Source organism: Acyrthosiphon pisum, chromosome X (assembly GCF_005508785.2).
Source record: "Acyrthosiphon pisum isolate AL4f chromosome X, pea_aphid_22Mar2018_4r6ur, whole genome shotgun sequence".
Classification (NCBI taxonomy): Eukaryota; Metazoa; Arthropoda; class Insecta; order Hemiptera; family Aphididae; genus Acyrthosiphon; species Acyrthosiphon pisum.
In genome coordinates this window covers 41715443-41728865 of record NC_042493.1, presented here as the reverse complement: position 1 = coordinate 41728865, position 13423 = coordinate 41715443, and the positions used below count along the sequence as shown (strand labels likewise).

At 25.8% G+C, this 13423-nt stretch overlaps 1 long non-coding RNA gene across 1 annotated transcript; it reads left to right on the top strand.

Annotated features, from left to right (window-relative positions):
* The first annotated feature begins 2991 nt into the window (after positions 1–2991).
* Positions 2992–9800, top strand: LOC103309797. Its single transcript, XR_510841.3, has 5 exons — positions 2992–3170; positions 3244–3339; positions 3435–3631; positions 4045–4180; positions 9581–9800. It is a non-coding gene; the product is annotated as an uncharacterized LOC103309797 (long non-coding RNA).
* The last annotated feature ends 3623 nt before the right edge of the window (positions 9801–13423 follow it).

Genomic DNA, 13423 nt, shown 5'->3' with positions numbered 1-13423 from the left:
GGATTTGTTTGTTTCTTTTTTCATTAATTAACCAGACGAATTGAATAAAAACAGTTTATCACTATCATGGATGAAAAAGATCATATCAGTTTGGCTTAGAACAACAAATTACATTATTACTGGCCGCTGAATTTAAAAATATTTTAATTTTTAATATCATATTATTAGATACAAATACAATTTCACAACTGACTACTGAGTATAAATGTATAATGACACCAAATTCCAATCATATTGTGTACTTGGTATATTTATTAGGCAGTGGTATTTAGATTATGAGTCTTTAGCATAGTAACTAGTAAGACACAAAGTAATAACATTAAACTATATATACTTACGTATTATTTGCGTATTTAGGTAGTTGCAAGTAAGTATAATATAAAATTGTTAATTTATTATTCATTATTATTCTCCTAGACTCTACAGTCTACATGTAAACTTATTGAACATATAAATAAACGATCTTACATATAACTATTCATTATTTGAACAATTAGCAATTGAAATAAATCATAATACGTTAAGGTTATGTTCGATGACATTAAAATATTGTAATCTTTATCTCGTATAAATATCGCTGAAGTTATATTGTGAAATTCAAAACAAATTACTACCTATCATACCAATATAAAGCATATTTAATATACACATAAAATTAATACTAATGACTGAATTGTTGTATCCAAGCAAATTTATTTTGTTCCAAGTACATATTATGATATATATTTATTTGGTATAATCATATAAATAAAATCTGAAATTATTTTTAAACTTAATTGAGTTTTATATTGTACCAAAGGATTGTGTATTATTTATAACATATTAAGATATCGATTGTGTAAATTGCGATATTGTAAGTCTCTCGCAATTTTTTTTGCTAATAATTAAGTATGAATGCAGAAATTAAAACAAATTAATTCATTTGAATGTTTAACTTTTATTTTTTAATATTAGTATAGCTGTATAGGTAATTTATAGCTTATACTACGGTCTACTTATAATTATTATGGTAAATTAAAATAATGGTTTAATTAAATATTTTTTCCTTTATTATACAATTTATATAATAATTAATAGTATAACACTTTATTACTATATAACATAATATGTCGTATAATACTCGTAAACCATTATACATTTATACAATTACTAAAGCGATTTCTCTGATTGTTCAACCAAAATATAGATATTTTTTCCATGAATAATATTCCGTGAAAAACTCATTTTTGATAAAAATGTATTTGGCTGGTTGTTGCACTGAACCCTTCAATTGTTATTAGTTATGGAAATTTTTTTTTTTAAGTAATGTATTTTTTTTTCAAACGTAACGTGATATAATATGATATTTATTTATTTATTTATTTATTTTACAAATATACAGATTTCCCCTTTACTTAAAATAACAGTTCAATTGTAGACAATAGTGGGCATTTAAATACATTACAAATACTACGTAACTAATTCGAAACAAAAGTACATATTACATTAGATAGTATATTAAGTCATAACAGTTAAACAGTTTATAACTTTATATTACTGTATATTTTGACAATATAACACGGCGCAAATATAATTTAAATACATATATTTAATGTGACGAGTAGGTAACGTAATTTTATTACTTTCCTTGCTAAAATAGTGAAATGTTCCATTGAACTTCTGAACAAGAGCTTCGCGTCCTCATGTGAATCAATAGAATGAATTTCAATATGCGCGCAGCGGTAGATTATATTATATAATTACTAATATAGTGATCATATTAAAATTTTAACTTAAATAGTTAGTAATTTTACATTATATACATCATTGATAGCGTAAGTAGCATAGGCGCAAATAACCGTGGCTTAAGGGATAAGCTCCCTTAACAATATCAATAACCCCCCTACAAAGTCCAAACATTTCCTACTCCGTTATACCTTACACCTATTATACGGCTATACCGTTTCAGCGGTTGCTTTTAAATGGCCTGGTAGGTATAGTGGCTTACTTGCATGACTAAAAAAGTTTCATTTTCAATACGCCATAATATGGCCTATAAAATATATTATACCGATTTCGATCGCTCTATGCATATCGTCGAGTGCTGATTGGTAATTGATTATTGAACCGCAAGTTATTGAAAACCGTCAGAATTTAAATAAATAAAACCATATTTAGATACAATAAATAATAATATATTCATTTAATATTGTATTTAATGTAATATTTAATACGATATAAAACATTTAATTTTGGAGAAAAGTGGGTAGGCTCGGGCTTCCTTTGATAAATATTAGTTTATAATATTAATATTTTTGTTGTCATGATCTAATGGACAAACGACATAGGCTGATAAACACGGAAATAGTAAAGTAAAATTAATCGTAAATTCATAAATTAAAAATTGTGTCCAATTCGTAATGCCATAGTTAATCGCTAAATGGCAGTTTTAATTCCCTATTTATTGAATATTATTTTATATCAAATAGGTACCTACTTAATCAATTTACAATCATTTTAAGTAAAAAAAATATATTTATATTTCAAATACAAAAAAAAACTCTCGTATAATATGGATGAACCATATAATTAAGATACTTTTTCAATTCACAAGAATTTCTTCATATCACATTGTCTGATGAAGGAAATTCTATATAAGTTCCGGATTTGTAGTGCGTGTAAGTAACATTCAAATAAATACTTGCATGTTCTACCGGTTCTTAATAAATTTTTATAATAGGGCCGGACCTTTGGCTGCCCAATTTCCAAAGCAGTGTCTAGGTTAACATAGGCACCGTTAAATTTTAAATTTCTAACTACTTAGGACTTTAGTTTACTTATAGTCGTATATATATTTATGGGCAGGCTACTAGGCTAATGCCTAATTAGCTAATTCCTAATTGTCTAAAGTAAACCATAGTATAGTAGGTACTCTGTATTATGTTTGGGACTCGTATAGGCAACACATCGTACACGTTCTTATCAATGTCCGGCTAGGTCAATAATAATTATTACTGATTAGTGGCTACTGGCTAGTTTTGAACTTTTTGGTTTACAGACATTTTGTAATGTTCCCGAATTAATTAATATCTCATTTAATTAATTTATAAATCATATCTTAATTCGTGGTAATGTCTATACTCTATTGTCTAACTCACGTCTCATCGTTGAATAGTTCAAACACGACACACGTAAGTACCTAAGTAGTTTATCTGAGGTCTCTAAAATTTTAAATATTTGCTGAAAGTAACTTAATGATTCAAGATTTTCAAGGAAGAAATTTGAGTTTAAGAACGTTCAAGAAGTTACATGTGCAATATACAAGCGATACGTATCGGATCCAGACTTCGTTACGAGCCGGTACGTAACTATTCCTGTCGGTACATAACTATTCCATATCAATACGTATCGAATTTTTCTTCTTGAAAATCTTCATTTACTGTTACTGTTTTTAGTTGACACAAATACACAATGAATCATATCATGGTTTTCAAAACTGTAATATAATAATATGATGTTGGTACCTACGAAGAACTAGGAAGTCGAGCCAATGTATTGAAAATTGTTGAGAAGTTGATTTTCTTTAAGACAATTCTACAGACCAAGTATACATTATAAACATTAATATTCAAGTGAATAATAAAATTTAAAGGTAAGTATATTATTATGGGACCTCATGAAATTTTATTGATTTATTAATTTAAAAGTGAGTTTTCTGTACAACACTATGACTATATTATATTGTCTGATATCATTATGTTATATAGAAATATTATAATATATCTGATTGTGTGTGTAGAATTATATTTGTGTCCAAAGAGCTTATCCAGTTAAGTCATAATTAATTAATTATATTAAGTACTTAAAATACCCATAACTAGCTTTTAAAATAAAATATAAATAAATATACCTGTATGGTTCTTTGGAAAATATTATTACTCTGTGTTTATTAAAGGTAACCTTACAAAATTGGATCTGCTCTACACAAATTTGTTATGTTGCTCATAGGTCAGAGAGAAAACAAATAGTGTACTGACATATTTTTAACAAGCTTTTAATTTGTAGGTATTATACTGAGGAACCAGTATCCAATTTTAATAGCACGGAGCATCTGAACATATTTAAATTTCAAAGAACACATAACAAGTTTACTAATTCAGTGTTCTGACAATTGGATGTGATTCATTTTGGAACATAGCTGGTAACTTAATGACACAAAATACTAAACACATTATATTGAAGTGTACAATTATGTGAATATTGTAAACATAATATTTAATTTAGGTACAAAATTTGTACACCTATTAATACTAATTTTTTTTATTTACAATATAATCATAGTTTTCTTAAGAGAGGGGACAAAGGGAACAAGTACTCAAGGGTAACCATCAAGTTAGGGAACATCATAAAAACAAATGATAAAAAAAAAAATTTTAGACAATACTTTTCAATTTTATACTGTAATCCCGAAGAAGAGTCCCTATGAAATTGTTTATATCATTATTAACTATTAAGTATAAAATTATGTAAATAATGAATTACATACATTACATACTTACATGCCTATAATAATGTATAAATATCAATATTACCAAACGTTAGAATATTATTGATGCATTATTAATGATGATATAATTTGATAACAAATTATAACTTTGTAGGCACTATACCTCGCGGGCTGAGAATGAAAATATTCCATGTCACAATATCCAATTGTTCAGCAGTGCAATTCTTAACTTAAATACCACAATATTATCAAAACGCTTTATTGGGTATATACTTCTTTATAAAACACAACATTATAAAAAAAAAAAAAACAAAATTTAATATTTGAAGTGCACCATATAATAACTATTAGAAACACTTAAATATAAGATGTATATATAACTTAATATGACAATTTTTATTAATTCAATAATAATAATCTCATGTTATTTTTTTTAAATGTTTCAAAAATGGCTTGATAAAATTGAACATCTTGCTCTGGCATAAATTTAAATAGAGTTTCTATATCTTTAATTTTTTCTTTAGTTAGTTTCCTCCTTATTAAATGTGTTGCTGGGATTGTTGTTTTTAAATTAGTTTTCACAGAAACATGTGATGATTTAGTTTGTGAACTTATGTCTAGTAAAATAAATTCATCAATTCCATGGCATGTTTTATATTGCATTATTATTGAACGGTTTGTTTTGGAAAAAAAAAGTTGAGCTACAGAAGCAAACTGAACTTAAACGGTTTAGTAATTTCTTAGTAGTTTTTAAAATGATCTTGTCTCATTTGAAGTGTTTTGAAGGGTTTATTTCTATTTACCTTTAGTAGTATTCTTGTAAGACCAATTGGAAACTAAACTTCTAAATTTTTCATGGCTTTTTCAATTTGAGAATGTGCGTTGTCCACTTCTTGAATGCAATTGTGCCAGTAATAGAGAATTTCATATGTACACTTGTTGTATTTGGATGTCTAATCATAAGGTTGATGACTGCACAGTAAATTAAAGAGTTCCTGTTTTGGGGAACACAGCTGTCTGACCATGTAATTATTTTTTCAATGAATCTTTGATCTTCTATAATTTGTTCTAAGCAACTAACTATAGCACTTGCTAAGTCATCACCTAATCGGCCAACTAAACCTTCATTCTATATAGCACAATATATTTGACCATTTAAATTGAGATGAGCTGTTAAATTATAACAATTTAACTTTATTTAATAAAATGCACAGCCTACATTTGTTTTAGGTAATGTTAGTACATTTATAAAGTCAAAGCATACCACAGCTGTTTTTAGATCAATTATTTTATCATTATCTCATTCAATCCTCATCATATCTTTGCTTGTAATATGATTTTCATAGCGTTTTATTTTGTCAGTCAGTCAACCCAGTTTTTGATAATGTATCAAATTCAACTCAAATTTCGCAAAGGTCTTTTTTTGGCGAAAAGAAACCTAAATTAAATTTAGTGTTAAAATATCTCGAAACATATGTTTCTCCACAGCAATTTTATTTTGAGCTAAACAAACACTTACATATTGATCATACATTTTTGAAATATTGAGATCAGAAGTCAAATATTTTTTATTAGTGTCAGCTCTACAATAATGGGATATGAATTAATATGTTCGAATGCAAACGCTTTCCTTTCATTCGGTATTTTACTATAAGATTGTTTAAGACCTTACTTAAGACCGCTTTGTTCATCGGGTGGTATTAAAGATACTGGGTTTTTGTTGTTATCTACATTATACACTAGTTTTTGACTTATAGCTAAACAGCTCAAAAAGTAATTTTTACATACTCTTATTTTTTGAGACTCAATTAGGAAAGTAGTAGTGAAACATAAACACATGTTTTTTGATTGTGTGCATTCTACACGATCAGTAAAATTCAATAAAAATCTCAGTTTATCTTTTTGAGTAAGTTTGTAGTATGATTTATGAGTATCAATCAGTTGAAGATCAGTAAAATTTTCATGACATTTAAAGGAACATTTATCTTTACAAATTTTTTTGTAACAAATTTCTTTTAAGGGAATAATATTGCCAGATTTAGCATTATGCTCTAGTCCACTATTTATTTTTTCTTTTAATAAATTACTTTGCCAAACTTTATTCAACTTCTGTCGCTTTCTAGTCAATTTCTTAAATTTTATATGTGATTTTTCAGTTTCTGATTCTATACTTTCTGAATCGGTGTGTGATACAATCCTACAAAATTAAAGACAGTGTTAAAAGGAATAATACAATTTGTATTTGTGTATAATTAAACATGTAGCATAGGCTTATTAAGCACAAGTTTTATTATAATTTTAATTTGTACCTAGCTTAAATTGAATATTGATATTATCATTATTATCATATAAGCAGAGCTTGTAAGTTCATGACCTAAAAATTATTAAATAAGCATGCACTTATACACTAAAAACTGACAAAATATGCATTGAAATATGCCTTTGAAAGTTCAGGAATATGCACTAGAAATCTAAAACTATGCATTAAAAATAAGAAGATTAAAAAATGAAGTTTTTGAAATAGCAAGAATTATTTATTCATATTTTTAATAATTTTACATTACGACAGTTCTAAATAATAGATAAAAATATTTATCTAAAGTACATACTTTAACAAATATGTAGTGGGACTGACAACAATAGTAGGTGAAAATGGAGGATTTCAATAATTAAGTAAATCCTCAATACCTACTTTCTTTATTTTCAAAATCATCATTAGCACTGTAAAATATATAATTTAATTATAACTATTAGTGTATGTATATTGTATACATATTGAACCAAATAAATGTATATAAATTAACATGACATAACTATTACATAATTTTACTGTTAAATAAACAACACTTACTTTATTAATACTGATATACTTTTGGTATCAAAATTATTTTAATTTCCAATAAATAAAACATCACTATTACAATTTGATATCTCAACAGGATATGTAGAAATACATCCAATGGATGACTTAGGGCCAGTATTACCACCTCCCGTTAAATTTAACAGACTCTTAACCGTCCGAATTCGGCCGGTAATAAAATCTGTTATCATCCGGTTAAGCGTAATCGAAGAATACCGATGATTGTACTGGCCTTTAGTGATATCTTCATTTTCAAATAAATATTTATCATCATAATTTCTAAGAAAATAATAATTAGTTTATTAAAAAAACATGGAAACTATTCAATTACTAATAAAAAGTTGTATACAATTACAGTAGAAACCTTTTATAATGACGTTCAAGGGACCAAAGAAAATAGGTCATAATAACCGGTTGTCATTATAACCAAAATGACTAAAATCAAATTGTAACTTCAATATATTTTAACAGTACCTAATGTATCATATTTTTTTGATAAATTAATCAACTTTGCTGACCGGTTTCTTCTTTGCCTAGCCTCTGCAGAAATTAACAAAAAAAAAATAATCCTTGAACAAAAATAAAAGGAACGATGTAACATTAAGCAATGATTTATTGACTTGAATAAATTAGATTAATAGAAATATTCAAATATGTATTAATATAAAATATAACCATTACATACTTGACTAAGTTTGTGGTAGTTGGAAGTATTCTTGTAAATACATTTTTGATTACAGACTGTCTAATAAGTAATAATCACGCTAATAATTAATAACTAATAAGTAGGTAAAATCACATTATCACATCAACATCTTAACAAAACATTAAAACAAAATAATAAATATAAATTGGCGGCAATTGAAATCGATAACACAGTAAATAGTTTTTAAATTCAAATTATATTAATATTATTAAGTCTATAAATACTTACTATTTTAAAATATTGTACAATATTATTATAATTGTTGCTTTTATTGTATCATTGATATCGTGTATTATTGATAAAACCTTTTAATACTAACCAACATTGAAGAACATGGCGATAGAACGTTTTTATACTTACGTTAACTTATCAGAATAAAAAAGTTCTATCGAACTACAACTATACTCACGATTCTGTAATTTTTCATGACATAGAACCTTTTCATTGTCTGTATCTCGCTAAGTATTTTATGTAGAAATACTGTTTATGAACCAAAAGATGCACCATTGAAAATAAAGCAATTGTATGCCAAAAAACGATATTTAAAAAAAGTGACATAGAATCTTTTCATTCTCAGCCCGCGACCTATAGATTGTAAGTACCATAACAACCTACCATAGATTTGATTTTATATTACAACAAAATTTTCTTATATTTATAAATATTAAATAGTTTAAAAAAATTCCAAAATATTTTTTATATTTTAATGTTTCGAAGTTTATTTTTAAGTTACATCAAAACACAAAAATCAATTTTCAAAAACTGGTTTTACATAAAAATCACAGTTTTTCCTTAATTGTTGGTTTATTTTTCTTGGTGTTTTTGAAAAGTACTGGGAATTTTTTTCTTCTGACCCTCTAAAGTACTAACTAGATTCTTTTTAATACCAGAAAAAATGCTGAAGTAGGAAAAACTATTAAGCATTTTTACTGCACCAAAATGTGATGACACAAAAATAAAATAAAATAATTAAAAATACATCATTGTAAAATCAATACAATCATTGTTCCACTCAGAATCTAAAATAGGTACCTAAAATACCTACTTAATACTTATATTTCTTCTTTAACTGATACTGTAAGTATATCATGCATACATTATATTATACATATATTATATTGTACCTAAAATCTTTGTTAATAAATTGCCTCTGAATTATATATCTGAACTTGAACTGATATTATTATTTAAGCCTAATACCTAGAACCCAACACATGTTAAAAGTTGTATTTTAATAAACATTTATAGCTTAATATAATATCTACTTATTAAAAATCACATCTCAATGTTTCATCCAGTATCGTTAAAGTTTATAGATCAGAAATTACCTCAACTTGGTACATAATACATTATACAACATAACTACACACATATGTTGACTATGTTAGTTAACTAACTGTATACCCTCCTAGGTGTTATCATAATAAATAAATAACACTTAATTTGCGATAGCTATATTACAGTTAATTAAAAATATGACATATGTTTACAAGAATTACAATTAAATGTATTTTTTTGTTTTTTATAGTCAGCAAAAGAGGTTTTCCAAGTTCCAGAGAAACTAGGATGTCAATGTATAACATGGACTACTCAATTATGTTTTCTTCGGTTCATACATATACTTCATCATTACCAGTTTCAGATAGATGAAATTAAACAACTGAATAGTGATTTTATCATTTTTGAAATTAATTATGATTATGAGGAATGAAACATTAAATTATTATTAAGATTGTTAAAAAGAAACTATTTTTAATAAAAATACTATAAATTTAAATTAAGTTAAGTTGTACCTTTGTATAAGTTTATGATAAATGTATTTTCTATCTAATAATTGTATTAAATATAATTAAATAAGATGAACTATTTAACTTATGATTAATACAACAAATAACTAAATTACTATCTAATACAATTTGCGTATTCTAATTCAAAATTTTTCAAAGATCTTTGCATGTCAATTTTTCTAAAACGAATAATATATTAATATTAACAATAATAATAATAATAAACTTTATATACCAAACGGAATATAATTCCAATTAAATTTTAAGTATGAAGTGTGGTATAGACATACAGTGTAAAATATACATAATTATAATTATATTGTATATTTGTTATTATCATGCTTTAACCTTTTTCCTCAACTTAAGATTTCTTCAACATTTTCAGATTCAGACATAAATATCTCAATTTCTGTAGCAGCAGCGGTTTCTTATGAATCTACAGAATATATAACAAAATTATTTATATAATAACATATAATATGTGCCGATCAAGTACAGTTATTATTTTTTTTAAAGTTTAAAAACTTGCCAAATTTTCCTAATATTCTTATTGGATATGATTCCCATTTTCTAAAGTTTTACCACACTTCATCAACATCATTGTCTTTACTCTATGTGAGGATGGCTTACAAAAATATCTAGTAAAACCATTTAAAACCGACAAAACCGTACTGACTAATCATCATTCAGCTGGAATTACAGAGTGTTTGATTTATAGTTTATAGATTTATAGTTCTTCTTTGAAATATCCAATGACCACTATACAATAATATATTATACATAGGCATATAAAAATATATCCTTCTAAAATAAATATATTCTCTGATTCTTTGCAGTGCTCAGAATCTAAATATATAAAAGACATTTTCACATACCTATTATATTAGTTTTTTTTATAAAATGTGTATTTAAGTTAAATACTGTTAAATACCTAACTGTAGTAAATTAATAAATATATGCAAATTATTTTACAATGAATTATATCGGAAGGTTGATAATATAGACCTATATATAGGTAATATAAATTGATGATGTTGATTTAAAAAAGATAATAAGAATAATTATTAGGTTTGCCAGTATAGGTAATAAAATGTTATAATTACAACAAATGTAGAACCTAACTAATATGGATTATTTACCTGTATCAATATTTTACCTAATAAAATAGGTAATCTAAATAATAACATTATTATTATAATTATTATTTTTTTTCCGTAAAAGGTACTTTTTATAGTGTTAAGAATTTTCAATTGTGAGTTGTGACCTCTGAAAAGTATCAACTAGATCCGATTTGTTACAAGTAACCTTCATCAAAGTTGTTGATCACTGATCAGAGCATTTTTTTTTAATAAAAGACAAAAAACATCAATATAAATCAATACATTTTCATACCGCTTAGAATCTAAAATATAATTACCCGTTAAAATACTGATTTATTTTTTATTGTTACCAATGTATTAATAAAAACAATGTAACATAGGTACATTATAATATACCTAGTAGATACTATACAATATATTAAGTACAAAGTATAAGACAATTGAAATTTAGTACAAAATGTTCTTAATAATACCTACCAGCTACCTATACTGATTTATTTTTAATATGATTAAGATTAATAATTAAATAACTTTTAGTAGGTAGGTACCTAATACTAATACTTAAATATTTGATGATTATGAAAATATTTTTTTTTTTACTAAAGCATACAAATCTGCATTATACTAAACATGAATATTTAGGTAACACTTATAGTCCTTTTATTTAATTAATAATACCTTCCTAAATTATTAAATATAATACTCTAGCAGTTTTTTCAAAGAATGTTATATTTTGTGTTTGATACTCCACTGTCTTTACTCTATCATAGGATCATTATAATTTTTAACCAACTTTGTATAGGTAACTTAATTTATCTTTGAATTAGTATCTAGTCATTAATTTTGTTTTTACCACTAATTGGAAGGTATTTGTAACAATAGCACTTTTATTCATATTATTTTCAATATCTGCATTCTTTAAAAATGATATAAAATATTAATTATATACATGTAAATACTTAAGTCGTAAGCACAAACACATTAAAATGATAGGTAGGTACATAAAAAGATTTTAAAAATGTAGAAAAACGTTATTTGACACTGACATTTGTTCCAGTTAAAGTGACTCTAAGCGATTAGATTTTTCATGCATTTAGACATTTAAACAGCTGGCGTGAAATAAACAGGTAGCTATACTTCAAGTAGTCAATTTGAAAAATCATTTAAATTCGTTAGCCTCTTTTAGTCTTTTCTGTGTTTTGCAGGATCAACTTTTTAATTTTTTTGTCTCATTGGCCATTTTGTCTCATTTAATATACATATTAATATAAGAGACATTAAGTAAATTAATTTGGAATCGTAAATCGAAGTATATGAGCTTTTGAAAGTATCAAAAATCTACCACCCACAAATCACACCCTAAAATTTACTTTTCGGTAAAGTTTTTTTTCATGCTAAACTGTAGGAAAACTTTTTAGATTTTTTGGTTACAGAATTAATTACTTAACTGGAACATTGGTTAATTGTTAAATCCTTAATCCTTAAAAAAAATTAAAAAAATTGAAAATGTCCATTAACAGCTCAAAACGAGTCAAAATATTTTAAAATTTTATAAACTAGGTATTGGAAATATTAAGATATATTTGGTATAGGTAAATTTTAAGTACCAAGGTTACTAGTTTTTGAAATAAGAATATTGTTGTATCTATGAGAATTTTTGATTTATAGACGTAAACATTTTCGGAAAGTTGTTTTCATGCTAAATTGTAGGAAAATTTAAGGGGAATCAGCTTATATTACATTTTTCAAGCTAAGATATAAATGGAAGATTTTTTATGGATTTATAATTCAAAATAATTTGCCAACTTTCGTGTGTACAATTAATTTTGTCAAAATGTTAATTTCAGACGCTCATACAAAATTATTGTGGATTTACGCTCAACATTTTTTTGTAATTTCCACTATCTAACAACTTACGAGGAACGTTGTATTAAATTTTCAACATTTTTGACAGTGCGTAAAATATTTTATTCACAATAATTTAAAAAAAAAAACAATAAATAAGTGGGTAAGGGGATGTCGCTCTGCTGCACAGTAGGTTACAAGTGGATCAATGCATAAAGGATTGTATTAAACTTGAATAATTGAATGAATTCAATGATATAATATCATTGTAAAAGAAAAACGATTCTGAGCGGAGACGGTTTGTCAGTCTGGATATTGTTATTATTTATTATAATATCCTGTTATGAACCCCTGTCTTTAGGTAGTAGTTTTAGCTTACGTAGCACCTGTAGACCGCCGTCGCGAAATTATGTCCAACAATGCGACGTCAGTCGAGTGTCACACGTCGAAATCACAATACGTTATAATAATTAATCTAAGCATATATAATAAATTCAGTTGTGCACCTTCTCAATTTAATAAACAGTAATATCTCTTTAAACTTGTTATGTGTTGATTTCTGACGAACCCAATCTACCAAATTTTCCTAACCGTCTTCTGGAGCAAACCAATTGACGGCGAACTCAAGCTGACGTAACC